The 26,585-nt window shown below is 49.0% G+C and overlaps 1 long non-coding RNA gene across 3 annotated transcripts; it reads right to left on the reverse strand.

Moving 5' to 3' along the window:
- Positions 1-18,068: 18,068 nt before the first annotated feature.
- Positions 18,069-26,524, reverse strand: LOC126041794 (uncharacterized). Of its 3 annotated transcripts, none has more exons than XR_007506990.1 (3): positions 26,438-26,524; positions 24,902-25,112; positions 18,069-20,832 (listed from the first exon to the last, which is right to left on the reverse strand). It is a non-coding gene; the product is annotated as an uncharacterized LOC126041794 (long non-coding RNA). The 3 variants fall into 3 exon arrangements; XR_007506991.1 differs by lacking the exon at positions 18,069-20,832 and adding an exon at positions 22,575-23,176; XR_007506992.1 differs by lacking the exon at positions 18,069-20,832 and adding an exon at positions 23,415-24,789.
- Between the last annotated feature and the right edge of the window lie 61 nt (positions 26,525-26,585).

The following is a 26,585-nucleotide window of genomic DNA, read 5'->3' on the forward strand; positions in this document are numbered from 1 at the left end:
CTCTCGTTTGGGGAGCTGAAAAGGACCATCAGGCTCTGGCCCTGCCTATGCCAGTTACCCAGAGCCCCCAGCTCAGCACAGGCAGGTACAGCCTCAGGCAGAAGCACCTGGCGCAGGGAACGTGGTGCAGCTGTGACTGGTACCAGCCCGGCACATCTTGGAGGCATCCTGCTTTGAGGACATCTCTTTTATGGAGACCCACTTCTGAAAGGCTTCAGGTTTATAAAAAAACCTGAAACTGTAATGTTTCACGGCTGCAGTATTGACATTTTTCTTTAGCAGAGGTGTGAAAAGTCTTTAATTGCAAGATCTAAAGGAGGAATAAATTGGGCACTGGCATCCGGAGGGGACTTAGCCTTTTTCCAGGGCTCCGGACACCCGGTGAGCCTGGGTCATGGTCTTGCTTTAGGACCATGCAGCAAATGAACTCAGGAGCAGTCCTCTGCTTTCCAGGGCAGGGATTTCCCCTCTTTGGCAGAGACAGGACCAAGCATGCCGTGAACCCTGCTGCGGTATAAATAATGCGCCGCAGAAGCTGAACGCAGATGGAGAAAGGGATGGAGCTGTAAACACAGCCCCCCACACCGTGCCGGGGTAGTTTTCTCAGTTTTATTCCCACTCCAGTAAGGTCAGGGCTGTTAACTGTTCGCTTTATAGGGACATAATGAAAGCAGAAAATCATAAACAGGCCAAATTAAAATCCCTTCTTCTCCCAGTTAATTGTTTTCCATGGTGCTTGCAGGTTCGTAAGCCTCCTCCTGCCTCCTGTGGGCGAGATGCTCCTCCCAGGAAAGAAGCTGAGGTTTAATAGGCAACATCTGCACGCATACAGCTCAGGCAAAACGTCCTCCCACTTCGTCCCTGCGTGGGGCCACGGGACAGAGAGCTCTCCTCACTCTTTCCAGGACCTTTCAACACCCTCCCCTGTAGCTGGGAGGGACCAGGAGTGTTTTTGCCTCCACATGTTTAGCTCTGAGCAGTACTCCGTCAAGCTGCAAAGCCTCCACCTCCATTGGACAATTTATCCCAGGCAGGTGGAGGAAAGAGATTCCCAGAGGCAAATTCTTCCCTAATCCCTTGAACCCCCCCAAATCCTGGCTTCTCCCTTGCCCTGAGACTGATAACAGTGTCTCTGGGATGGGGTTAGCTCAGAGAGGGGGAAACACGATCCGGCTGTGAGACCAGGCAGAGAGAAAGCTGCTGGTGGAAAAGCTCGGGAGGGCAATCAAGCAGTGTGATGGACGGCAGCCTGGCTGCACACGGACTGCGCTCCATGTCCCGGCTAAATATTGACTCTCTGGCTTTGGCTTGATAACAGTCTTCTCTGACTTCCCAGGCTGTCAGCTTGCCTCAGATTCACGCGGGTGCGTGACTGTCTGCCATGCACCGGCCGCCCCCAAGGCTCTGCTGTGGCTTCGTGGTTTGTGGTCCAGACAGACTGAGTTGTGCTGCAGCATCCCCTCGCTTCTATGGCAATGCTCATTTATCCTCCCACAAGGACAGAATCTTCTTTCTCCCCATCTTTAATAACTCGCAGTCAAAAGGCAATCATAAAGACATACAATTAGTCACTGATTATTTTTGGCACAGGTTAGTTCTGGGGATAAATTTTCCTTTTCTCCATGCAATTCCCCCTCTCCCCAGAGTCCCTACTGCTATGGCAGCCCCAGCCCGACTCCGTCTCCTCCTGACACTGGTACAAGGGGAGGCAGATGCTCGAGCTGGTTGTGCTGGTGGGTTTCCTGCTGCCCCGGCTCTCAGCCCAACCATGCCGTCTCACTGGGCTGGCTTCAGGTCTTTCCCCGCCAATTTCATCCCTGGCTCCACCAGACCCACCCGACCAGGTTCCCAAAACCTGGGAATTGAAAACATCCTTCCAGCCCTTGAAGCATTTATCCTCCAACCCTTCACGTAGGCAGCATTGGGCTCTTGACCTGATTTTAAAGACAAGAATCTGGATGTTGTCTGCTAAGTCCAAGTCCTCTGGGCAAAGCACAGCTCTGTAGATCGGTCCCTGCTCCAGCAGGAGCCGTGTCACCTCCACACCGGCATCGTCCCTTTGCGCAGCTGCGGGTGGCAGTGGGTGCCGGCTGATCCGGGGCTATACAGGTGAGTGCCCCCCCCCCACCACTGCCAGCTAAGCCGCAACGCGCTGCCTGGCAGCTGTTGGCACCAAACAAATACCTGCTGGAGATGCACATGGTGCTCAGGCCAGGTGTTGCACGGGCTTGTTGTAGGTGCTTCATGTCTCGGAGCCCTCCACCCTTCTCTTAGATGTGGTCGGAGGTTGCCACTGGGCTGAGATGTGATCAGAGGGGAGGGGGGGGGCTGATGGCTGGAAGAGACGTTCACAGAAACACGATTTCTCCGGGAAATCAGGTGAAGGAGCATCCTGATTCCTCGCACGATCAAAAACCTAAAGGCAAAGGTGTCCCCATAGCAACGTGGCCACGTCCCAGTGCTGACAACAATATTCTGCTGACCCAAAATTCCTCTTTCAGTTGGATCCAGCATACATCAGCTCTTCCCATCCTGAACAGTTGTGCAATATCTGTGTGCTGAAACACAGCTGCTGCCTCCTTACCCTGAGGTAGCAACACATCAGCGTCAGCCAGGGAGATGATTTCTCCGTGTGACTGCAAGAACCACAGACCTTTACGAGTGTTGGCATTATTAAGAAGTGCTCAGGAAGTTACAGGAAGCAAAGAGATGTCTTCTCTCTGCCAGCTGTGCTTTTCCTGTCAAATCACGATCTGTCATCATGGGAGATTTTAGATACGTTGAACTGAGCAATCTCCTTGCGGAGGTGCAGCTAATTGAAAGCCTGGAGCATTTTGGAAGCTGGATGTTCCTGTGGCTTCACGCCACCAGGCATTGCAGTGGGGTTGGGTAGCACTGCCCGTGTTGGAGGGAGCCAGCGAGAGAGATGGAGCATCCTCTGCACAAGCCGATACCCACAGCTGATATCTGGACGGGCTCTGCTGTCCCGGTGCCATGCCCTGGCTGGCTGCTTGCAGGTCACAGCCCTGCTCTGTTCGGCTAATGGAAAGCATCTGGTAGAGGAGAACTGCTGCAGGAACTCAGACCTGGGCCCTTCCTCATAGCTGCAGTGATTTGGTTAGCCAGGAAAACATAGCCAAAGGTATCTTCTGCCTCCTCTCCTGGGGCAAGGGTTTGACATGGTGTGGAACTGGAGAGGAAAAAGATGGGAGCTCTGCGGAACAGGTACCGGCTCAGGCTGGTCCCTGGTTTAACAAATCACAGCTTGCAGCATCTCTGAGGACCTTCTTCTTCCTCTTACCCTGAGCTTCTAGCCATGGGTGAGCCTGGTGGGACAGCAAGCCAGAAACACTATGGGTCTTTGTTTAAAAGCAAGGGGACGTCCTGCCTATGGTCCGGGCTGGGAGGACACACCACCCCACAGGGTCGTCAGGAGCACGACGCTGCAGTCTAAGCACCAACTTAACGCATTTGTCCAGCCGAGGACGGCAAAGGTGATCACATCCGTCAGAGGAACACTCTCCCATGTCACCTCTGGCTTCCCAGCCCTGAGCTACAGCTGGCCATCCATCCATCCAGGTACAGAGCCGTGGCCATGCCGGACACATGTACCCACCTGGAAGCAGGATCCCAGTTGCGTTCAGGGTCTGGGTTGTCTCATAATTGTTCCCAGTGATGGAGGAATCGTGCCGGGGACAGGCCTCAGCTTGGCAGGGCTGAGCAGGACAAGGAGCAGCCGTGGTCCTGCCCTGAGGTCCTGGTCCCTGCAGGTCACCATGGTCCAGTTACAGACCTCAGTCCCAGGACTGGCTGGAGCTTGAGCCACTCAGTACCATGACAAGAGATCAGACTGGCAGGGGCAGAAAACACCCCATTGAATACATTCGTAACTGGTCAAGAGCTGGGCGGATGTGCTCTTAAACGAAATGAGCTTGTTAGGTCTCTGCAAAGAGCAGAAGAAGCAACAGAGAGGGTGCGGGAAGCCCCTTTTGCCCTGCACGTCCTCCCTTGCCGTGACATCGGTGTCTGAGCAGGGACGAGCACAGCACAGGGACGTACCACAGGCAGTGATCCCACCCGCAGGGAAAGCTCCCGGCCCCCCCCCCCGCTCTCAGCGCAGCAGCTGGGATCACACACGGGTGAGTAACACCCACATCCCACCGCGCTGCTGGCGGCCAGTACAAAACACCCATGCGCCGTCGGAGGGAGAGCCTTTCACTGGGCTCACCTCATCACCTCGCTAAAAGCATTGATCCCTCAGCGTGCTATATGATCTATAGATATTCCGAGCAGCTCTACATTAAAGCCACTCTGATCACACTCTAATCCACGTGTGACCTAAATACTCTGACTTACAAATCTCAGAGGTTTTCACTCTCTTTGCCTGGCAGAAGGAGCAGCATTCAGGTCAGTGGGAACAGAAGATGCCGGATCCCATTAAATGCTACTTTTAGTCTCGGCTGCTTTCAGTAATTGTTCCATGATCCGTTTTCTAACAGCCCAGCGTCGCTTAGGGCTAATCATTATTCTTTTTGAAGATTTACAGCTGTTAGTACCTCCGAGGAGAATACAAGTATGCGACTGTGAACATGACATTTCAAATGAACTGTCCTTGGAAGTGCCATTTGGGAATGGGGAATGCGGCCGCGATGCTTGTCCCTTGAAGGGCCGCTGCTGGGGGTTGTTGCTTTATCAGTCTGAAACAGCCATGTCAGGGGAAACTGAGGCAAAAGGAGATTGGGGGGGAAGCGAAGCTTTGGGTAAGGGGTGCTGGAACAGTCTGGAAATAATAATCCCAATGATCACAAATCTTCCCCCTTTTTGACTTTACTGCAGGAGGGCAGCGAGCGGTTTGTTAGTGCCTTTATCCGCTGAGGTTTGGTCCCCCCACGCTGGCAGTGTGGGGGCTGTAGATGCCGACCCATTCCTTCCTTTCCAAATCACACCCAAGAAAGGAGCTGCTTCCCTCTGCTCCAAGCAGGTGCCCTTCAAACAACACAGGGCATCGGGAGTGAGAGGGGTCTGCTACTGGTGCTGCCCCATGCGAGTGGCGAGGGGCATTTCCCAGGGCACCAGGTTGTCCCCACATCATTAATACCACTGCGAAGCCCCAGCGGGACTGAGCAGCCATTTGAAAAGCAATCAGCCTGTGTCTAGAGAAATGTCTTTCTGCCATCGTTGGGGGGATGCTGCCGGGAGCTGCCGGGCTGCAGGACGGCAGAGAGGAACCTCAGCCCCAGCACCCTCACATTGGCTGCGAGATATAGCAGGGGGAGGAGATGCCTCAGGCAGGGTTCAGGTCTTTAGGGTTAGGAGGGTCATAAAAGAACAAAATCTACCACAAAGTACAGCAGAAAGTACTGCAGCAACAGCAAAAATAGAAGACACTTCCTACCCCCTCCCAGACCGTCGGCTTGGGTTTCCCGGTTTCCCCATGCCTCCCCACTTGGTTCCCCATTTCTCTCTCTGTTATCAGACAAGAAATTCCCAATTTAAAATTCAGCAGACTTCAGAAACCAAGGGCAAAAGTTTCATACGTGCCAGGCTAGTCTGTTTTCTCCCCCCTGCCTCACACCACATATTTCTCGGTTTCTTTGTGACAGTAAAGGAAAGCTGGAGAGGTTTGGGTTCTGCTTTCTTAATAAAAAATCCCCTCCTTGACAAGACCAGGACTGTCTGCTCTGGTGCTGCTTGCCCCTGTAAGGCACTTGCTGGGGTCCTCACGGATGTGTTTTGTCATCTCTCCAAGGTTTGGAAACTTTGATGATGACTTTCCTTCTCCAAAATTTTAGCTGGTCTCTAAACTACTTTGTTAATTGTAAGCAGTGCAGAAAAGGCTGGGACCAGGGGACAAGGTTTTTGAATGACGTTCCCTTCTGCTCCAGCTTTCCCTCTCCCTACTTGCATAAAGTAATGCCAAATGAAATACATTACGTAACAAGCAAGAACCAAACCATCAAGGCCTCAAAATAGCAGCAAACTCCCTTTCCCAAGCCACATTCTTAATTATTCCATTTTGTCTCCTTTTTGCCCACCATCCTTAGTGTCATCCTGCAGACCAGGTTTTGTCCAGTGCAGGCAATTCCCCTGCAACAAGGCAAATAAATAATTGTTTGCATCTGCCCTGCTTGCAGGTCTGTAGGAACTGTAGGGCTTTCAGCTTTCATCCTCCTGGGCTAAATTAAAAGACATCAAAGCACATGATCTTTAATGTTTTTTAGTCCTTTCCCAAAATGTCCCTGCTGGTCATTTGTTCCTAAACTATGTCCCGCTCAAACAGCACGCAACATATTTAAAATAAGCCTTGAGACTCCCCACAGCTGTGACCAAACTACAAGAAAACCATGACTGTGGCTGGCTGAAGCAAAGGACAAGCAGACGAAGAGACGGATAGAGAATGGAGCATCCCCCCTTGCCATAAACCCCCTTGCTTCTGCTGACCCCCCCCCCACCCCAAGCGCCCAGAGCCCGGGAAGCCAGCACCCTGCTCTGCAACACCGGAGCCAGCGTGCTTTTGGCTGGAGCCGACGGTCAGCAGCTAAGCAATTAAATTTCCCCTCCACCCTGTAGCACAAACACAAAAGCCTACCAGGAGCGTCGCTCCGCTTTCGGCACCTGCGGCCGGGAGCTTGCGCAGAGCCCATCCGTGCGGCACTAAGAGGAGAGATGCCGCTGTATTTTATGCTCGAGGGTCATCGTAAATACCCGCAGCCTGCAAGGGCTTTGCTGAATTGCAAACACTTCGCTCGAGATGCTGAGTTGCAGGTCAGGAAGAGCGTTGCCAGCATAAATCCAAGGCAGCTTCTCTGAATCCATGCGGTTATGCTAGATTTATGAGGAAATTATGGAGCTGTGGCTCTTTGGCATCATAAAGACCCGTTTTTAGGACTGATGCTTGTTCACAGCTCCCTGCCATCACCAGAAGAAAGCAAATGTCCTGGAAAAGCCAGGCTGCAATCACCAAATTGCCATGATTAATACAAGCCTAGGTAGAATTTTCTAATGAATGACAGAGCAGAAGATTCAAGAATGAACCTTGAATGAAAGCAGGCTCCTTGAATGAAAGCAGGCTCTGCCCACCTGGCTGGAGGAAGGTCTTTAAAGGGACTTGGACAAGTACCTCCACCCAGATGGCTCCTGAGTTGAACAATCATTCAGTCCGGAGCACTGCCCTGGTTTTTATGCTGTTTTCTCACCAATACCACATGGCAATGTGAGCATCAAGGCTTGTTCTGACTACTGACCCGTCTCTTTTCCCTCCTGAAGAAACCTAACCACCTCATTCGCACTCTGGTTTCAGCAGCCTGTGGTGTATTTTGGGGCAGGACGTAGCCCTCCATCCATGATCACACCTTGGATCGCAGCAGCAATGTTCGGCACAGACTGAATTAGTTCCCATGATCGTCTACGACACCAGTCTGGTATTTCTTGGCAAAAAGGCACAAAGTAATGAAATGCGCCCCAGGATGGGGCAGGTAGATGCAGAGACACGCACGGGAAATGGCAGCGTGCCGGTGTTTGCTTGCGTGCGCAGCCAGCGAGGACTTGAGGCAGAAGCCTGCGGGCTCTGGTAGTAACAGCTATTTAAAGTGATGATGGAATTATCAAAAAATGGCAACACTGGTGCATGAATGGGCAGAAGAGCAGGAGATGAGCTGCTCCATAGCCTTCTCCCAGCACCAAGTGAGAAGGTGGGAGCCAGCCAGGCTCTGTCCCCCCGTTGCACCCTCGCATCTCTTGTCTAGGGACTCCTCAAAGCGACCACTGAAGATTTTGTGACTTTGGTTGTACATCCCAACTAAAGGACCAGGGACCTGGATCCGGGTGTAGGCTCCATCCTGGGAAGAAAAGCCAGGCGCAACAGCTGGAAGGGGGGTTTTGGCAGGGCACTGGGCAGGAATTGCCTTGTCTTTTCCCAGCTCTGGGGCAGGCATTTGACTTTGAAGCGTGGCTGCCCTCGAGTGGTGTCTCAGGGGCACGAGTGAAGCCCCTTAAAGGCATGCACGCTTGCAACACAGCTCCAAGACATACCCATAGTTTCATCAGTTCCCTTCCCTCCTCCTCGCCCCACATGTGCCCAGCCTGCTTCATGCTGGGAGGTATGAAAGCAAAGCCAGCTGAGTCCTTTTGCTGTTTTTTTTTTTTTGTTCCAGTGTAATGCAAACAGCAGCCTGAAAGAATTTCCTCCTCAAGCCCCAAGTTAGGCCCCAAATTAGACATTCAAAACCACGAGGGTTTTCTTTCTGTAGGAAATGCTGCAGGAGTCTTAGGCATCAGCAGCTCCCTGTCTCCAAATACCATGTTTGCCAGGCTCAAGCCTCTGCATCTCAGGAAGGAGCCAGGTCTCATCAGCACAGCCGAGCACGGTCTCCAAGCCAGTCCCAGGTCTCTGCAGTGATGCAGCTGATTTCATATTCTAGATATCCAGGGATTTTAATAGCAAAAGCAAGGAGAGCACAAGACACCTCCCCTTCAACCACCTCTGCCCCTCCAGAGATGTGGAGTGGAAGAACCCGCTCCATCCCCATCAGCCTCTTGCAGGGTTGGATGGATCTCATACACCGCCTGAAAGCCTGGTAGTGACACCCACCTCTAACAACCCGCTGCTTATTTCCAACCCTACATAACACAAGAAGGGTGCTATAGAAATGCTGGGGGGGGGGGGGGGGGAAGAGGCAACTCCCCCCTTTCATGCCCACAGAAGCTATCCCCAGCTGGAGGACCAACCACCCCCAAATTGCTCTATGGTCACCACTGGGCTCTTCTGTCCTACAGTGACCAGGACCAGAGACAGAAGGTGTGGGGGCCCAGCAGGTGATAAGCAAGAGAATGAGGAATATGTCTGGAGAAACGAATCAGCCCGCGCCAGAATCCCATTTGGAGTGTTTTGCTGCTGTACTCGGAGGTGAATGATCTCATCGGAGAAGCATCAAAGGCAGCAAACCATTTCTGCAGGTGAATGAACAACAGAGCCAGGCTGGGAACCGCGGGACAAGCCGAGACAGGTCACAGCACAAGGCAGAGACGGGGCTTGGCTACAAGGAGGTTCGAAGCTCTGGGCTGCCTCGTGGGAATTTCTTTTAAAGTCAGGCTGGGGAGGAGCGTTGGTGAGTAATTGCTCCACGACAGGTCCAAGAAGTGAATAATTTTCCAAGAATAAAGGTTAAAAGCCTAGAGACTCCAATGAAAGGCGCTCTATAAATAGGACTAAGTAGGCAGAGCAGTGGGAATAACGGGCAAAAAAACTTGCTGTGGAAAAGGGGTGGAAATGATCTGACACCCACGTCAGGATTGGACATGCGGTTGTCTCTGCCAAGCATATGTTTTACATAAGCTAACATTGCAAAGAGTTTTGGTTTTGGTTTTTTTAAAAAATAAACTTTCGGACACCCGTCTGAGAGCACGGCCCATTGCACCTCGTGCCTGATGAGAGCAGTGAGCTGTCCGAAACCATCCTACCCCAGTGATACATGACTTGACTTCTCCCTGGACCAGAGCATCGTGCTGGTGTGTGGGACAAGGCACCAGGACAGCAGCTGAAATATGGTGTTGCTCAAACCATCACGTGAGATGACTTCTGTGCCCAGAGGAACCAGAGGACCCTTTCTACTGATTTCTGTCCTTTGACCCCATCCCTTGGCAGGGACAAGCAGGGTGCCCTGGCTGGGGTGCAGGCAGGCAAGATGGTGGGCAAGGACAGCCTAGCTGCCAATGTGGGTGCTGCGCAGCGGAGCTCTGCCTGCCCGTGCACAGACGTGCGGACCTGCATCTCCCTCTTCCACTCAAACAGGAAAAACAGCCATCCTGGGGACATCTATCCCTCCTTCCAGTTTACCTGTTGCTGGTCAGTGCTTTCTACAATTCCGAGAAAGAGGGGTGGGGTGCCAGATAGCATGAACACGTACGCTTTGGTTCTTTAAAAAACAATAGCCCAACTGCAACAACAGGCTGTAAATGAGCTAACGCTGCTCAGAGATCTTCGAGTCACTGTGGATGTAACTGTGCAAATGTCAGCTCAGAGCTTATGACAGTAGAAAGGCATCCCAGGGAATTGCTGCGAGTGGTGCAGAGATGATGCTAGAAAAGCCCATCCTGTGTTTGCAGGAATACCCTGGGGAACCCATGTCTCAACTGCTGCCTGCAGCTCTGGCCACCTCCAAAAAGACACAGATAAGCAAGAAAAAAGGCTGGGAGCAAACGGTGCATACAGCAGAGCTCCTATACGAGGAAATGGTGAAGAGAGGAAAATGTCAGCTTGGAAGAGAAACAAAAACCTGAGAGAGCTCCAGAGAAGGAGCAGTTACTCTCCAATTCACAAAGCACAAAAATTGGGGTCCCAGATGCAATTAGCAAGCAACAGGTTGAAAACCAGCAAAGGTCTTCTGCAAAGACACGTAAGGGAGTCATGGATCTCGCTGCCATGGGATGCGGTAGGAGCCAAGTGAAGACCTACTTTGCAAAAGGGTCTAAAACCTGCCTGGAGGATGGGTCCGTGCTATTAGACTTGAGAGTCCAAGTTTAGACTCGAGAGCCCAAGCTCAGCAAGTTGGTCAGCCAGCCGCGGCGCTGCACGCCTGCTCAGCCTGGCTGCGCTCGCTGACTTGCAGTTGCAGGGTAGATGCAAATCCAGGAAAGTCAGATGATTTACAGGAGCTTTGCAATTGTGTCCAAGGTTAGAAGTGAGGCCCAGATCTGCACATCAAAACAGATTTCCCATAAATTACTATGTTAAGGCTTTTCATAAAAGTTTAACAGCATGAAGTATGATTCATGAGGAACCTGTAATGTTTAATTAAAGGGGAGAAAATGATCCTGCTGTGAAAAACTTCCAGATCCCATGCCAAGCTCATCATTGACTTAATTTACGGGACATAAACAGGCCAGAAAATGGCATGAGCAGTAAAGTCGTGTAACTTTTGCCAATTCGGGATAGAACGGCTGTGCAAAGGGAAGGTGATTTACAAACTGAATGAGGCGAAGGCGGAGATGTAGCAAGAAAACAGTGAATAAACTCCTGGGCAGTGCAGGACAGGAGGATCTAACCCATGCTCTGCTCCAGCTGCTCTTTTTGCTACTGCCCCGGTTTCTGCCTCCTGGCATGAAGGTCACTGGTCTTATACAGCCATGAAATTCCCCATTGGCTTAAATTACATGTGTCCTTCAGGCTTCTAACCCTAGATGTCAAACTGTCAAGGCTGCCATGTCAGTGACATGGGCATAACTTCTGGTCTAACTCCAGCGAAACTGATAGAATTACTTTGGATTTACACCAGTACCAACCCTCTGCACCCCACCCGCTGCTGGGGAACGTTTCTCCAGTTTCCCTGGGGCTCCGACTTTCTTGCCCTGTGCATGCCTCTCGGTGTAACCATGCCCATGGCGGGATGCGACGTGTGCCCAAAATGGGATTCTCGGTATTATTCATATGGAAAAAATGCTGTGGGATTGGTTCCCTTCACGTAACTAACTGGTCCCATGACCTCAGTTTCATGATTCTTGATTTCTGAGTGAAATAATTTCCAATACCGAGAAGGGAGAGGCTGCCGGATTTGTGGGGAAGGCAGCTGGGAGGCTGCAGTGAGCAATTGCTTGCAAAAGAGACTGGCTTGAGAGCCACACCTAAGATGAGCTTGGGTCTAGCCTTGCATCCCCACTCCATCTTTCCGGTGCCTTTTTAGCAACCATGAGCAAGCCAGTGAACTGGGACCCTGAGCAATACCCAAGAACCACAGAAACCTGTTGCTGGAGACCCCTTTGATGGGGTGTTCACCAGTCCCTAAATAGAGCAGCTCTCCGCTTATGTGGAAAAGAGGGACGTGAAGAATTCAAAACCAAGAAGGGAGAGGAGGTCACTACAGAGCTACTCAAGTTCAGCTGCAGTTTCACAAACGCTTTAAATATCGCTCCCTGCTGTTCTGTCCAGGCCTGGGCAGGGTAGAGAAAGCTGAAAGCTCAAGGTTTTTGGGGAAAAAAGTAAATAAATAGAGGGGAATGACAGGAGCGGCTCCCTGCTTGTAGAAGGAGATACCTCCAGCTCCCTTCCTTTCCTCAGTCGCTGTAGGCATCAGATTTTGCAACAAACCTGAATTTGACTACTAGAGAGTGAAAGGAACTGCAATGGCAATATCGGGTGGCTCATGTGACAGCCCTGAAGCATCCCCTGGGCAGCCCCAGGCTGCAGTGCCACAGCTAAGTACCTGGGATGAAAAGCAGCCTGCCTCCTGTTCCATCCCCGCCTTGGGAATAAGGCTCTTACCACGTTTCAGAAAGACACCAGGTGGACAAGAGGGATTTCAAAGCAGAAGAAAACAAATAAAAAAGGCAAGAATATATGCAAAAAAGCCCAACTCGGGACTCTTAGGTGCAAAAAGTGTTGCAGGTGCCAGCAACACCAGTGCAAGGGGACTATTTGAAGAGAAGCACCAGCTCACACCACAGGTGAGAGTTGATCAGCCTGTCAGGGCAGCCCGTTGCATTTCTGCAACAGGATGGGGCTGAAGCGCACAGACTGGAGAAAATAGTGCAGGAGGGTCCAGGGCAAAGGCAGAGGCTGACCAAGGCCAAGCACCGAGTCTGGACCTGCTGTGGGCTCTAACCGGGGACAATCCCACCGCCTTGCAGTGTTGTAGCTTCCCTTTCAGTAAATAGAGGGAATAATATTTGCCGTGCTCCTCACATCACAGAAAGGTAAATAAATTCACTAATACGGGTTGTAGAGGATCCTAGATGAGTTTACTAGAGTACTTTGCATTTTTGTTGCAAGGTTTAACCCTAAATCCACCAACCCCAACCATACAACAGTATCTTCCAGAGCTTTGTTCCATTCAGCTTCCAGTGTTCAAACAACATTTTTTTCTGTTCCTCCTCTTGAGATACGATCCACTGCTTGCCACATCCCACAATCAGAAATCATCCTCGACACCCAGCCTATAATTGCCATTTATTTAGCTTAATCCCTTTCACAATACATCATCCATGCCGCTGCTTTCCTCCTTCGGGCGCTCACCACTTGTGACTGGCTACGGCAGCTATTGCTCAGCCGACCTGCAACATCTGTTCCCATTTTCTCTGGTTTTTGGGGACAAATCCAGGCCCAGCACAGAGCCAGCTCCTGGGAAGGTTTCTGCCCTGAACCTTCCAACCTCCATCCTCACAGTGCAAATAACTGAAGGTGGCTGGCGGCGCCAGCACGTGTCTCACAGCACCAGGGATCTGGTGGGGAAAGCAGTGCAGGGGTAACGCAGAGAGGCGAGGGAAGGCATGGTTTGCACAGGGAATTCAAAAAGTCAGCCCAGTCAGCCCTGATCGCTAATGAAAGCCTTATGGCCATGTATCACTGGGATTTTCCTTTTCTTACACCTGAGAATGTTGTCATCAGGACCACAAAGAAAACACAACGAGAGCAAGGGCAGGAGATAAAGAGCAAAGCTGGGCAGCACTAGGAGTGGGGAGAGGGGGGAAATATAAAAGGGAGAAGGAAAAGAATCAAGGAGATGGGCGTGCAAATGAGCCAGAAATTTGGGTAAAAAAAAGGCAGAGTCTGAAAAAGGTGAAAAAAAGAAAAATGGAGCACCATGGCAAAGCAAAGCCAAGGGGAAGAGCCAGGAGGAGAGTGCCCAGTCAGCCCCGAAGGATGAGAACTGCAGAGGGGACAGACGGACAGAGCTCCTGGGGTGGGTTCACGGGATGGCAACTGGCAGCCTAAGCACCGGAGCAGTGCCCACGGCCAGCGCGTGTGCCCCCACGTCCCTGCCCATTCCCCTGCCTGTGGAAGTGCCCCCCACCGCAGGGGAGCTTGCACCCAGTGGGTGCTCAGGACCAGCAGCGATGGACTGTAGCCCATGTGGGCAGTGGGACCAGCACCCTCTGCTGCGGCCCCACCACGGCCACCTCTCCCATCTGTTTTTGCTTCTGCCAGATGGGAAGGGGAGGGAGGGATGGGGGTTGGGGCCGCATCACTGGGATGTCAGGGATTCATTTCTTTCTATTCTTTTCCCAGTGACATTTAAATGGCTGGCCCCAAAACGCTTTCTGATTGCTGTGTGTTTTTCCCAATGACACAAAGGCGAGAGTCTTTCAGAATAAATCATTTAGAGGCAGGAAAAAAAAAAGCAGCAGCTCTGACCCCACAGGCACATACACCTCCCTCCTCCTTGCCCTCCCCTACAAGCATGTTTTGGAGCTGCTCAAGCAAAGGGGAGAGTGAGCAGGAGTAATTTTCCACGGATGCAGGGAACAATTGAGCCCCGCATGGTTTTCATCGTTAAAATGCTTCCCTCCAGCAGTTTATGTTCACCCACACCAGACAAAGGCGATATGCATGCAGAGACCAGTTTAGTCTTGCTCCACCCGCCAGTGGTGAGGAGTCGAGGTGCTGGGTGACGGGGAGGAGGAATGGGGGAGTGATGCTAACGCCACGAGGTGGGACCCGCTCCAGCTCCTCTCCCTGCGCTGGCAGGGGATGGCTGAACCCAGCTCTGAGTCACCCTTACTCAGCCCTGGCACAGCCTCAACCGTGCCCAGGTACGTGGGCTGGTTTGGGGAGGGGAGAGAGGACAGGGCAGCTTTGGCACGGAGAAAACGAATGTGTGGGTTAGGGGGAAGCACCGCTCGATGCTGCTGGTGTGGCACCATCGTTTCTGCATGCAGACGGGTGGCTGGGGGAGGAAGGAGGCCACGTCACTTCACAGCAGTGCTTGCTTCAGCCTCGTGCCATCAGCCTGGCTTCTCCTGGGATCCAGCCCCTCTACTCACACAGGGTGTCCAAGCACCCTGCAGACATAGGCGACCACCTTCCCCATCCTTCGTGCAAACACCAGCCGGCAGCGGGATTGCTCCCTGCATGGAGTACATGCTCGTGCTGAGGATGGATGCTGGTATCACGTTCGTGCTGAGAGGCTTTAAAGGGTAGCAAGGGGACGTGGGCATCCTCAGCACCTTCTCCCCAACAGCACAGCCCAAAGGGGGCTGCACACTGCTGGAGCTGGGGGCATGAGACTGGGGAATGGAGCCCGAGCCCTGAAGAACAGCAGGGAGATCCCCAAGTCGAGCAAAGCCTCACCACAATCCTTTTCCCTCTTTGTCCTCAATTCCCTTCCCATCTCCACTCCTTTCAGATGGAGGAACATACTTCAGTCACTGGCAAGGAGTTCGCCAGTGCAGAGCATCACCCACAGCCCCCTCTGGAGGAAGGAGGACAGGGTTTGAGCCCTCAGATGTCCCCTGCCCAGATGTCAAACCTACACAGGGCTATGAAAAGCTCAACTATTTTTTATAGCACAGATCTGTCCAAAATATGAGCTCCAGGCTTTTGCAACTAAAAGAGCTTTCAAATGTCCATCTCAGGGACCTGCAGAACAGCAGGGTGCAAGTTTGTGGCTGGCAGCTTTGCTGCTCTTGCACATCAAGTCACAGCATCGTTTCTGAGCCCCTTTTGGCACCTCTTCCCTGAATGATGCCTATTAAACCCACCATCCTCAGAAACTTGCTGCTTGGTGGGAGCATGCAGGGCTGAAGGAGCATACCACCAGTCTCATGGGAACCATGTCAGGAGGACCTCTAGCTCTGAGCGTGAAGAAAGATGAAAAGTGACCAGTTTTCACAAAAAAAAAAAAAAAAAAAAATTTCTTAGTTCCTTATTAAAGATTAGCACATAGGAGCTAAACAGACTCAGGCCCAGGCGCCTGGTGGGAGATCTCTAAGCAACATTTTTGTGGTGCAGTGTAAGGTTTTGCCAAACTCCTTCCACCTAGATGCTACTGAGCCAGTGGTTCAGACCAACGCCGGTTTGTATCCCTTTGCCAGACCACTGAAGAAGGCTTTCAACAAAACATCAAAGCAGAGACCCAAATGAATCACAGGATCCAGTGCTGAGGCTCCAACAGCCCTTTCATGAAGCACAACAGCCTAAGCCCTAACATCCTCATAGAATTATAACCACCCCCAGGTAGATATGCCAAGCTTTTCGCTCCTTGTTCTGCTTGGATGTGTGTGCTTTTTTAGCTCCTTTTCCAACATCCAGCAAATGCATTTATAAATAGTTGGGTTTTAGCTAAGACGTGGTGGCACTTAGGTCGTCGTGGAAAGATGCTTTACATATATAGCTTGTGTGGGAAAGATTTTGGATGGCTGAGGTACTTCCTTGACAAGAAACATAACAAGGAGAAAGGAAGCTTTTACAGAAGACGATCTCAGTTTGCTTAGCCTAACAAAACAAAGGCCAGAAATGGTAGGATTGCTACACATAAAAGCACCCAAGAGACAGCTGAGACATCTATTTAAGCGTAAGGACAATGTTGGCATGAAACCAATTGGAAAAAAAGTTGGCTACAAATAAATATAACTGGGATTAAAAAGGAGCTTCATAACTCTTAGAGCACTTGGCTTGTGGAATGGCCTTGCCGGGGACACACTGGAAGCTGTGAGGGTGGAGTAGTGTACCTTTATGAATGGGATCCTAGGACCACGTGTGGACAGCAGGTCTGGATTTGACTCAGGTCTCTCCTAGCCCTATGCCTCCATCAGTAAAGACATCCCACCCATAGGTGTCTGAAACTGGGAATCTAATCCTTGCAGCATGGGGAAGTCCCAGTGCTCAATGTCCCCATAAAGCTGTGTCAAGGGCTCTTGAAATCTTTCCAAATGAAAAGTCAATGAAAGAAGATACATGAGCTGACTTCCCTTGGATTGCATGTGCCTTGAGATTGGTAAACTTTTCAAAGTACTATAATGAGCACGGATCTTGGAGAGCTACAACAATAGCTTATTTTCAAGGAAAATTAAGAACAGCTTGTTTTTCCTAATCTTACAGTTTCCTCCAAACAAATGTGTCACAGCTGTTATACCTGGAGGTCATGGAAAAAAGGTCTCATCGGAACTGCTGCAAGAAGTATTTTGGCTGAAGAAAAAGAGCTTGAATGTGTCCTGTATGAATACAATGAGGAGAGACTGAAGAGAAACTGTCATCTTGCCCATGGTAATAGAAAGATGAATAGCAGTCACGAATTTAAGGGGGAAAAGCCCAAGTACTTTGGAGTAGCAAAGACAGAAAAGTATTGGAAGAGATTGGGCAGGGAAATGTTGGCCTCTCTACCACCGAGAGGTTTTATGAACAGGTTAGACACATCTGTTGGGAATGATTCCTGAAACGTTAATCCTTTTTTGGGGGCAGGAGTATAGGTTATATGGCCTTCTGCAATGGCAACTAATACCCTCTGTGATACAAAGCTCAGCACCGAGAGGAAGATGACATGGTCCTCTCTGATCGACATTCAAGGCTGGATGCAGAATTGCTGCTAGCTGCCAGCACAAACCCAACAGGCCCTCCACGCCCCACAGCGACCTGGAGACGCCAGTCCTAATGCAGGTCTGAACGCCTCGGTCCCAGCCTGTGGTATTACAGTCTGAACTGGAACGATAAAGGCTTAATCAAGCCTTATATATTATTAAACTTTATTTGCATTGCTTTGCATGCGAGGCTCAGGAAAGGCTCATTGTTAAAATGCAGAGAGTTTTAAAGTCCCAGGGAAACTGAGAGTAGCGATGCAAAAACAGTGATGCAAATAACCAGCGTTTCAGTGCCATCGCATTAGCATTGCTTGACAAACACACAAGCTGCAGTGATGGTGGTCAGAGCTGTGCAGAGGCCCAGGGTGGTGGTCATGTCAATCAACATGAGAATGATAAAATAAAAAAAATAGAGTTTTGTATAAATTGATAACTTGCAGCCACCTCCGTAACAGTTCATGGGGAAAAGTATCCAGTTACCACAAGCAAGCGTATTTCTGAACCCATTTAAAATCTTAAAACCGCATTACATAAACCTAACAATACCAAACGGGAAGACATCAGGAAACCATTGAAAGAAAAGCCCAATATAATAAAAAAGAGAATTAAACATGACTATTACTGCCAAAGAATAATCTCCCATAAATATTTTTAAAGGCAACAAAGAGGATTATCAATGAGAGTCGAGACAGGATAAGGACAGATAATTTAGGTTCAAGAGAACATTTTATTTATTTCAAAGATATGTTGAGGAGACTTTTAAAAGTGACCTAAACCTCCCAGTCCATTTTCCATAGGATTCAAGGTCAAAGGAGGCAGCTTGAAGGGAGCAGAGGTGTGAGACCTCTTCAGCCCCAATCTCAGCTCTGCCTCTGTACAGCCTGAGGCCGGTCCTTTCTTCCTGCCTTAGTTTCCCAATCCACAGTGACACAAGCGCAGTAAGTTACAGCCTTCAAAGGGAGAACGAGGGCTGTAAAGACTGAGAGGTAGCATTAGAAGCTTAAACATCTAAAACACGGATCCTATTTTCCCTGTCTAATGAATACAAGTGGTCACAGGGATGGTGTAGGATCTGCTGCTGCCACCGCGACACGCTCTGATCTCTATAGGGATCAGTTTTAATGTGCATACTCTAGCCCATTAAGCCCGTGACTTGATTTAGCAGAACTACAGAGCTGCCGTACTGTGCACATTGTTCTGACAGCTGTTAAGGACTGACCTGCTGACTCTCATTACTTCCTGTCACATCCTGTTCCTTGAAGGATAGCTGATTACATTTTCCTCCCTAATGAGCTCAATGAGTCTGAAGATGGGCTGAGACTGCCCAATTGGATAGTACATGATCTTTGGCTTCCACTGCTGCCTGACGGCTGGCAGCCAGATATCGAGGATATGTCTGCGTGTGAAGCCAAACAAACATGAAAACATCACAGGGAATAAGGAACTGTGAGCTAAGAAGTTAATATGCTGTCGTACAAAAGTCCAGGGGAGCACCAGGCAGGAAGAACACCATTACAATCTGCATTGCAATTTGAAAGATATACCCACTAGACAATCCAAAATGGAAATTTTCTGAGTCAAGAAAGGACAAACATTTAGATGGGGATCGGATGTCCAGAGGAACAAAAAACAAATTTCAGAACTAATTCTTATCTCCTGTCCAGACAGTTTATTTTCTGTAATCACAGCTGCTCCCTTTCTTTGCATACACCTCTGATGCAGTAGGTTTTCAGATCGTCATCTGAAGTACTTGGTAAAAGTCACTGTAAGCAGGAAATCAAACTAACTAGGTCATTGGTCCAATCTCGAATAGTAATTTCAAGGTTTCTTGCCTTCCTTATGCCACCTCTTCATTTTCTAACACCTTAGGAAATTCATTGGTCTTATTAAGACTTACGAGCACATGTTCAGCTCTGAGTGGAAGTGTGCCTTTGCACTCCCCAAAGATTAGGCTACCCTGCCACTGCAGTGGGAAGCCCTGTGGGTTGATTTAGGGTATCTGCATGAGATTGCTGGGCTTACACGCAGCAGGACATGCAGGAATAAATAGCTCCCCTAAAGCCTGGTTACTTTGGAAACATAGGGACAGGCATTGCAATGCTCTCGGGAGTGCTGCTGGAAAACATTCCAGTGCTTTGCACCGAGTCACCCCTTTCCAGTGGGGTAAGAAATGAACCCTTCAAATCTCAGCTTCTTCTAGAGTTAATAACAAACAGGAGGCAGGGTAAGTTAATTTGTACCTACAACAACTTCATAAATAAAAACCTTCGGGAAAACTGGAAAATTCTAGCAATGAAATAGAGCTGCCTTCATTTTAAAGCCTCCACTCCTAAGTGGGTTGACAACCTGGTCGCTTATTTGGTAGCAGTTTTCTGACAATCTCTTATAAACATCACTGTAGCACTGGTTGTCTTTGGATTTCAGTTTGTTGCTTACAGAGCAAGAGATGGGGAGATGCCAAGGCTTGCATGCATCAGGGGTCTGCTCCTCATCCACTGCTCAGAGGGGCTTCCCTGGCACAGCAGGTGGGCAGGTCAGAGGGGGAAATGCTGCAGGGGAAGCTTGCGTTGCCATTGCTCTACCTGCTGCATAGGTAAAGGCTCACCAGAGCTGTCAAGCTGCCACCTTTCACCAGCCTGAAATTCAAGAGGATTTTTTTTTAAAAAATGTAAACAACCTGAGCTGCTAAGCTGGCCTGATGGCTGGTTCCAGCTCCGCTCTCACTTGGGATTGCTGACTGTCTCAGTACACAGAGCCATGAGTAAATATTGGTTCAAACACAGATAGCTTATGGGCAAAAAGCACAAGGATGCATGCAGCTCAAATAAACAGGCTGGCAAAAGTGACTGCTACTGGGGATGGGCCTCCCCTGTCCCTCCTGCAGCACCCTGAGGACTGCCCTGGCTGTTAGCACAGCTCTGGGTGAGCTCTGGCCAGTGATTTTGCCAAGTGCTGAATCCACAGGGATTATACCCAAAATAAAGTGGCGTGCAGCACAAATATACAGCTGGAAGAAATCCCAAATTGCCAGTTCTGCTGGTCAGAGGCTGTTCTCGGGCTTGTTCTCAGCTACAGCAAAGGGGTGAACTGGTTCCCCTACTCGCAACTCTCTAAAGGACAAGAGTGGGATATAACTTATTGCAGGCTAAATAACCTTCCCTGCCCTCGAGGCTCGTTCATTTTATTTATGGGAAAATATGCTCGTTAATGCTCTTATCACAGGAATGATCTAATCGGGGGGGGGGAAGTCTCCTTTGAATATATCCATTTTAATGAGCTGCTGGGCGAAATGTTTAGGCAGGCAAAACTGACTCTGAACTCGTTTCTGACAGAGCAGATTCTGCACAGGTTTTAACGCTCATTCCGCTGGCATCTGTTTGTTTTGATAACATTTCCAAACGAAATTACGAGTTACAAAAGCTGAGCTGTACTGTGCACTTCCTTGTCCCTAAGGTTGACTGATCCAAGCACAATAGGAACTGAAGGAAAATAAGCCATGCCGTCCAGCTTGCCTTCCCAACACACAGGCTGTGAAAGTGGCCCATCCTGCAAAGAAACATCAGATTGTGCTGAACTCTTCTGTAAGAGAAAAGTGAAGCTAAGCAAAAAATAAATGAATAAATTCACCACACAAAGGCTCCAGCAAGCAAGCAAGGGAAAGGGGTCAGCAGAGGAAGAAAATGCTCGTGAAAGAATTCCAGAAAGCCGCTGCACACCAAAATGCTGATTACATGCGATTGCAGGGGGGCTCATTTTCTCAGGACCCAGCTCTGCAAGGTGCTGTGCACCCCACCGCTCTCTCCCATGCTAACGGGAAGGAAAGTGCTCTCTCTCCTCTCCAAGTCGAACTCCCCTCTGTGGCATTGCAGCCTTCACAAGAACCAGACCTTAGCCACCTCTCGCTAACTGAGGAGGAGCAGAGGGAGAGGAGGGGATGGAGATGTTAGCTGCATCTGGCCCAATGTAAACGAAACAGAAAATAAATTGTGGAAGGGAGGATGTTGCAATGTCTTCCACTTTATTGTTTTGTAACTACCTCCGAATTCCTCGTGACCATTTGTTCATAACTGGCAGCAACACCCAGAGAAAAATCAATAAAAAAATCAAGCTTGTGGAACATTATTCTTAAATTACAGACCGTAACAACAAACTGCTCAAGCACACTTCTTTCCCCAGAAATGTTAAGGTGCCATCCTCTGACCGTATCTTGTGTCTCTTGCTGTTGGCTAACCCACCCTCTAGCTGACTATATTTCCTGTTCTCAATTCCAACTTTTCCCCTCACCCCCACATTATTTTTATATGGAAACTGAACAGCAATGCCTGCTAAGTTTGATCCTGCAAGCTTAAAGAAAACAACTCAGCACTTATCAGGTGACCAGCAATATGTTGGATTACACCCCTAAATCAGATAACGAGACTTTAAAGCATTTTAAGCATCTGTTACCTCATCTGCATTCAATACATAGTCCTCTTCATACCAGCTGTTTTTAAGTGAGAAAGCAGAGATCCAACGTTTCTTTGGTAAGAAGTACAGGCATTTGTTGGCCTGACGCACTAGTGACTGCTTTCTTCTAGTTCAATATCTCACAAAGATCTTGGAAAATAAATTCTTCCCTGTGCTGGTAAACATCTAAGCATTCCGGCTTAATTTGGCAGTGGCATGCAGAGTCTCCTTCCAGCACAAGTGGGTCTGCAGAAAACCTGACCTTCAAATCAAATCATTCTCGCACGGATGACAATGAAAATGAGGAGAGTTTTCCAGCTAGAAAAAGTGTTCTAATTACATGTCCCACAAAGATCAGAATAGATTCTAACACACCAAATAGCATTTTTAGTGGGGGAGTATTTAAAATTAGATAACTGGTAGTTAACTGTTACCTGTAAGGAAATGAACCAGAAGTTCTAAGGATGGAGATGGGCAGACTTAAAGAGCCCTGCTTTATAAGGCTTACAAACTATAGGTCTTACAAAGTTTAAAAATAACACTGTCCAGTGTTTCGATAAAGACCTCACAAGATTTTGCTGTACTTCATCTCCACACAGAGCTGACCAAGATGAACATTTAAATTATTCTGGGATTAACAATGGCTAAATTACAGGGCAGAGAAGTCATCACACACAATGATTTCTGTGAAAACATGCCATGATGGACATCTCTGCGTCAGTTTCTGTCCTGTTTTGGTGCTTGGCTACATCTCTAGATGACTCTTAAAACTGTAAGAACAAGTAAAGTCTTCCTGGAGTGGAAATAGAGAGAAAAGGCTATTGGAACCACTTGATGTTATAGTCTGGCTCGATTTATTAATTATTTTTTTTTTTACCATTTTTGGGGAGTTACCAAGTGTGTAATGCTATGTAAGGACTGCACATGCTTTAAGAGAGAGCTCATGTTTTTCTTTCTGTTGTACTTCCCTAGTCAGCAAATCAGACATAGATTAATTCCCATGATGCTGCTAAATGTCATAAACGTCTATTTCCACATTCAAGAAGAGCTATGACAGCGTGATGCAGCTAAGCTGAAAATATATGGGGGTTTCTGCTACATGTCAAATATCTTTTTTTTCCATTCACCTTCACTGGAGCTTTGTTACTCCTCTAGAACATGGATGCAGGAGTTGCTTCAACGAAGTCTGCAGCAGCCCACTCTCCAATAGCCTCCTCAGTGGCAGAAAAACACACAGAAGCACCAATATTTGCAGCCATGTTGTTTAGTTATGTTTTAATCACCTAGACAACAGTTTATCTTTCCTTCTCTAAATAAAACATGCGATACAACTACGATATCAATGTGCAGGATTTGAGAACGAGCAAGTCTTACGAGCGTGTCGGGTCCTGTACATCTTTCTAAGCACTAGTTTCGTGTCATCTGATCACTAACACTTGCAAATCTGAAAGCAGATAATGAAGAGGAAAGACATTCAGTTACTTACCCTGCCCATTTCTTGCTCTAACATCTGTTTACATCAGCTACCAGTTTTGAATTCCACTTTAACTTATTCCTGTGCTGCTTCTTCCAATCTACTCTTTCAGAAAATAAAAACTATAAAAGCTTGACAAAGAATCACTAACTGGTGATTTTGACTAATGCTTGAGACCTCTTTTGTTAAAAGAGGCTGAAAAGCATGCTGAAACAAGCTAAAAAAAAGGAAATTCTAGAAAATGACACTCTCTGGCTTTCCTCAACCTGAAACAATTTCAGCTTAGATTCCTAATGTGGGGTTCAGTTGTGTTGCTTCTTCTGTATTTTCTCCATTAACAGGTCTGGTTATTGAGTAACTCAGACTGTACAAGATATTTTCCCAGGTCGTTCCCTACAGCCTAATTGCTATGACCTGCTTGTGTAAGAACACAGAACAAGTGGGACTCGCTGCATGCTTTCCTCTGAGGAGTTCAGTAAGCAGTTCGGGAGAGAATTGATCTAAGCTCCCTGCTGCATCTCCTCCTTTGGGGACTGGTCCTTTGAAACATCTATTTTTTGGAGATGGGAAGGCTGTGGTAGTTGAGAGCCAGCATAATGAGGGGGCCTTTGATAGTGTATTTGTGGACACCAGCATAGGACTTGGGATGAACTAGAGCCTCAGGACTTAGGTGGATGAGATTCTCTATTTGCAATTGTCCATCTTGCCTCTGTGTGGAAAGCTACTGTGCCACAGCAGACTTGGAAGTAGGAATGGATGCCCACACATCAGCTGTGTGCGTTCACTGCCCAGTGTATTAGATAATACCAGGAACTGAGATGGGCTTGGACTACAGTACCAAACTAGGAATGCAGCTGGAGCAACTGAGACACTGACACACAGTTACTTCTGCCTACTCTGCTGCCATGGGTAGGGTAATCACGGTAAACCAGTGGTAAAAAAACAGCTGGAGATGGCAACATCTCAAACTCCCTCAGCTGGTAATCCTGAAATCGTGAGTCAGGCTTCTCTGTAAAGATTTATGAATCACTGTCACTGCTAAACTGGAAGTCAAGCTATCTCAGCAAAACTGCAGCTGGAACTAATCCCACACGATATTTAACGCACAAAACCAAAACAGGTTGATTGGGCTTTTTGCAGACTACAGAGCACCACAGCGTAACCCAGGTCACTCAACTGTAAAATGGAATGATGGCCCATTGAGATGACAGGTATCCACAGGGCAAAACTGTTTCCAGTGCCACAGTAAAGAGGAAAGCAGCTGCAAAGATGATGTCCCCTGACACAGTGCCATTATAAGGAATTACAGTTGGATTACTACGTAAATAACAAATGCTGTTATTAGAAATAATGAAGCCTATCACAAAATGCTAAGGCAGTCCATCCATTGACCAGTATGTTCATTCCCCCATCAGGAAAACTGTTCTAAACCAACATACAAAACATGAATTGCTAAATCTTCTCTGACTTGCTTCATTTGGTCCGGATATTCCTGAATTGCAGCTATCCCATTGTTTCAAGTTGGTCTCTGGGTAATGCATTAAACGGCAGTCAGCTTCCCCTCCATAAATCAACAGCCAAATCTAGAGAGCGAGGTGAAAGCAAGCACTAATGTCTCAGTTATGTTGTGTTCTGGGAACTAAGTGCAGATACCTGCAGCAGGAAAAGGATTTTTCTTTCATACCTCTTACTTACCATGACTCCCAGACTAGTCACTGGCTGCTGGCCAGGCTAGGCTTCTCATCTAAGCTGTAGGAGAACAGACAGTGTTTTCTTTTGGCAATGCACTTTGTTCCATCATAGTCAATCAGAGCAGTTTCAGGACACAGAAGGTGGGTGGGGATTTAGACACTTATCCTCGTGCAAAGTGGAACCAATCAATGGACTATCCATGTGCTCAGAGCTCCTGGATGGGAATATTTTAAAGCAAATAAAAATAAGCAAGATAGTAAGAAACCTAAAAAATAAAAAGTGCCCAAATGCCGCTATGGTACCTGAAGGCAATAAAATAGGCATGTCATAGCCCGAGTTCAATGAAGAAAAGAGAAATACAGCCACCTACAATTTTTTTTAAAAAACCCATGATTTTGAAAATCATTACAATGTATCCTCTATAAACACCTTTCCCCACCTAATTTACAAGGCAAACCTGACTCAGCATCATTTAAACCATTATTTTGAGCTTTCTTTCCATATAGGATAGGATCCACTGTTTAGGATGTGCCCTGACTTCTGTGATGTGCTTCTGACTTGGTTTTCAGGCTGAAATGTTCAGAAATGGCCGAGTCAAAGATCTCCTGTCATGGAAATTATAACCTATTTACCTTTTGTACACATTTGCTGCTTTTAAGATGAATTTTGAAGATTGACCCCCACCCCCAACAGGATGAATCCGTGTTTTCATCAATATTGTCCAAAAGAGAATGGGGTGTCTGATTTTCAAATTCGCATCCTTTCCTCCAGACTTTATTCTTGCCGTGGGGCTGCAGAAAGACCCAACCGTGTCCCCAAGCCTCGGCTTTCCAAAATCCTTGCGGGAGATGAAAAGCAGAGCGCTACGCATTATGGGCTGCTTGTTTTGGGGGTGGGGATGCAGACCAACTTCTGCTATGTAAATAACCAGGATTTATTCACTTCCTCGTGAAGGTGCAGCACAAAGCCTTTTTCCGTTTAAAAGATCACCACTAACCATTGCCCATTCCCCACACAACCGAAGGTATAAATTACCGCACCGGCCAGCACAGCACACAGGCCGCAGGGAAACTGGGAGACGTTGCAATTGGAGCGCGGCCACAGCCCAGAACGCGCACCCCAAAAGCGGGTCACAACTTCATCCCGTCCTTTTAGGGACCCCCTCCAGTACTTGGGGAATTTTCTTCTTGTTTTTTTAATTCAAGTTTCTCTCAGGATCGAGCCGACAAACGCTTATGCGCGGCAGATCGGAGGAGGACGATGCCCTCCGGGCCCACTGCTCCCCACAGAAGACCCCGCTGCCGTCCCTCTGCTGCCTCCACTAGCGAGCGGGCAGCCCCGGGGCTGTAAAGCCCAGCCGTACGGAGACTCCGACCCTTCTTCCCCAGCCGCGGCCCGGGGACCCCCCGCCGTCCCTCACGCCCACCAGCTCGGCGCGGACAGACAGACAGACAGACACTCCCCGCCGCCGCCCCGCTCCTTCCCCAGCCGGCGCATGCGCCAGGCCGGGCCTGGCCCCTCCCCTCCCCCGCAGTTTACCTCAGCCACTCGCGGGGCGGGGGGGCGGACGCGGGACTCGAACCGGCGGATCTGAGGGGAGTGAGGGCTGCGGCGCCGCGCTGAAGCCTCCCGGCCGAACCCAGCCGGACTCCGCCCACCCCCGGCGGGTGTAGCCAATCAGAGACCG

This window comes from Accipiter gentilis, chromosome 8 (genome assembly GCF_929443795.1).
Source record: "Accipiter gentilis chromosome 8, bAccGen1.1, whole genome shotgun sequence".
Taxonomy (NCBI): Eukaryota; Metazoa; Chordata; class Aves; order Accipitriformes; family Accipitridae; genus Astur; species Astur gentilis.